The sequence below is a fragment of the Arachis ipaensis genome, chromosome B09, assembly GCF_000816755.2.
Source record: "Arachis ipaensis cultivar K30076 chromosome B09, Araip1.1, whole genome shotgun sequence".
Classification (NCBI taxonomy): Eukaryota; Viridiplantae; Streptophyta; class Magnoliopsida; order Fabales; family Fabaceae; genus Arachis; species Arachis ipaensis.
In genome coordinates this window covers 108,706,387-108,709,209 of record NC_029793.2, presented here as the reverse complement: position 1 = coordinate 108,709,209, position 2,823 = coordinate 108,706,387, and positions in this window count along the sequence as shown.

Here is a 2,823-nt window from a genome sequence, read left to right as displayed (position 1 = left end):
AGTGCTTAGGGCCACGACCAAGACTCATAAAGTAGCTGTGTTCAAGAATCAACATACTGAACTAGGAGAATTAATAACACTATCTGAACTCTGAGTTCCTATAGATGCCAATCATTCTGAACCTCAATGGATAAAGTGAGATGCCAAAACTATTCAAGAGGCAAAAAGCTATAAGTCCCGCTGATATGATTGAAACTATGTTTCATTGATAGTTTGGAATTCATAGTATATTCTCTTCTTTTTATCCTATTTGATTTTCAGTTGCTTGGGGACAAGCAACAATTTAAGTTTGGTGTTGTGATGAGCGGATAATTTATACGCTTTTTGGCATTGTTTTTAGTAGGATCTAGTTACTTTTAGGGATGTTTTCATTAGTTTTTATGATAAATTCACATTTCTGGACTTTACTATGAGTTTGTGTGTTTTTCCGTGATTTCAGGTATTTTCTGGCTGAAATTGAGAGACTTGAGCAAAAATCAGATTCAGAGGTTGAAAAAGGACTGCTGATGCTGTTGGATTCTAACCTCCCTGCACTCAAAGTGGATTTTCTGGAGCTACAGAACTCGAAATGGTTGCTGGTTAGTTGTATCGAAGTTGTGACAATTATGAATTAAGATCAAAGCACCAAGCTTTGGAGCCATTACCAGGGATTGTTCGAGCCTGGACAACACAATTTCGTGCACCAGTTACCTTTCCAACGCAACTAAAACCGCATCATTTGGATCTTTGTAGCTCAAGTTATGGTTGATTAAGTGTGAAAAGGTCGGCTTGACAGCTTTTGCGATTCCTTCATTTCTTCATGAGTTCTCCATTTTTACATGCTTTTTCTTCATTCTCTTGATCCAATCTTTGCTTCCTAAATTTAAAATCACTTAACAAACATATCAAGGCATCTAATAGAATCAAGGTGAATTAAATTTAGCTATTTTAAGACCCAAAAAGCATGTTTTCACTCTTAAGCACAATTAAAGGAGAATAGACAAAACCATGCTATTTCGTTGGATAAATGTGGGAGAAGGCGATAAAATCCTCTAAATTCAACACAAGATAAACCCTCCAAATGGGGTTTATCAGTGGCACGCCAGGAGCTGGGCGTGGCACGCTAGTACTGAAGTCCAGAGGGGATTCTCTAAGCATTTACATGGGCGTGGCACGCCAGTACAATTTTTCAGAGAACAACAATGAAGGCCACTAAATGGGCGTGGCACACTAGGCTGGGCGTGGCATGCCTAACCCACCACTTGAGCCATGGGCGTGCCACTTGAGATCAAAGGCATGGCACGCCAGCTTCAAAAGTCACTTGGGCGTGCCACTTGATAAGCCAGGCGTGGCACGCCAAGCTTAAGAAGGCCACAAATGAATGGGCGTGCCACTTGAGCATCATGGCGTGGCACGCTAGTACAAGATTCCAAAGAAGAGGTTGAAGGCTAAAAAGGCCTGGGCGTGCCACTTGAGATCGAAGGCGTGGCACGCCAAGCTTTCACCCTCACTTAGGCGTGCCACTTGAGCATCAAGGCGTGGCACGCCAATGTACAAGGAGGCAAAAGCAAAGGCTGGGCGTGCCATTTGGTATCGAAGGCATGGCACGCCAGCTCAAGATTCTCATATGGGCGTGCCACTTGAATGCTGGACGTGGCACGCCAGCTACCGGAACCAAGAAGAACAATGGGTGTGGCACGCCAGACCCTGGGCGTGGCACGATGGTTATATTTTCCAGAGAAGAAGATAAGAGGACTACCATATGGGCGTGCTACTTGGTATCAAAGGCGTGGCGTGTCAGCTACCATTTTCCACCCAGGCGAGCCACTTGAGTCTTAGGCACGGCACGCCATCATCACCAATCAACCAAGAGAAGGCTTGGGCGTGCCACTTGAGTTCTGGGCGTCGCATGCCAGCGAAGGAGCCAAGCACACATAGTGGGTGTGGCACGCCAGACCTTGGGCGTGCCATGCCAGTTTAACTTTTCAGAAGCAAGAAAAAGAGGGAGAAGGCCTGGGCATGCCACTTGGGCTCGAAGGCATGGCACACCAGGTTATCCAAGGCTTTAAAAAGGCCTGGGCGTGCCACTTTTAGTCGAAGGCGTGGCACGCCAGGTTACACAAGTGTTTAAAGAACCCTGGGCGTGCCACTTGGGCTCGAAGGCATGGCACGCCAGGGAGGCCAATGAAGGAAGGCGTGCCACTTGAGAGTTGGGCGTGGCACGCCAAGCCAGATTCAGAGTTGGGCATGGCACGCCACTGAAGCGCCAACCACACGCCAGCTGGGAGATCACATTTATTGAGTTTCTTTTTTCCTCCAAATTGTATTTTTCTTTTCACTTTTGTAATTCCTTTATTTTCTAGTGCTAGGAGTAGTATAAATACCCCCTGAAGATACTAAAAAAAGGGTTAAGCAGTTAGAAAGCTAAGTTGGGGAGTGGAGTTTTTAGTTAGATTTACTTTTTCACTTTATCATCTTCTCCATCTATTGTACTTTTCTCTGAGCTATGAGTAGCTAAATTCCCTCTCATTGAGAGAGGGAGCTCTGTTGTACTTGATAGATTAATGATAGTTAATTTCTTCTTCTCTTCATCTTCTCTTTGATTTGCTAGAAGGAATTTCGTTTTAATGCTAGTGTTCAATTATCTTGGAAAAGAGATTGTATGCAAAATGGGTTTCATGGGAGCCTTGGAAAAGGAAACATAAAACCAAGCTAAAAATCCCTTCTCACACTTGAGTAGGATCTGGGTTTTGGTGTTTGGATATGTGACATATAATCCTCCCTCTACTTGGACCTATGATGATGTGTGGTATAATCAGGGACCAAGCATATCTCTCTTCATGA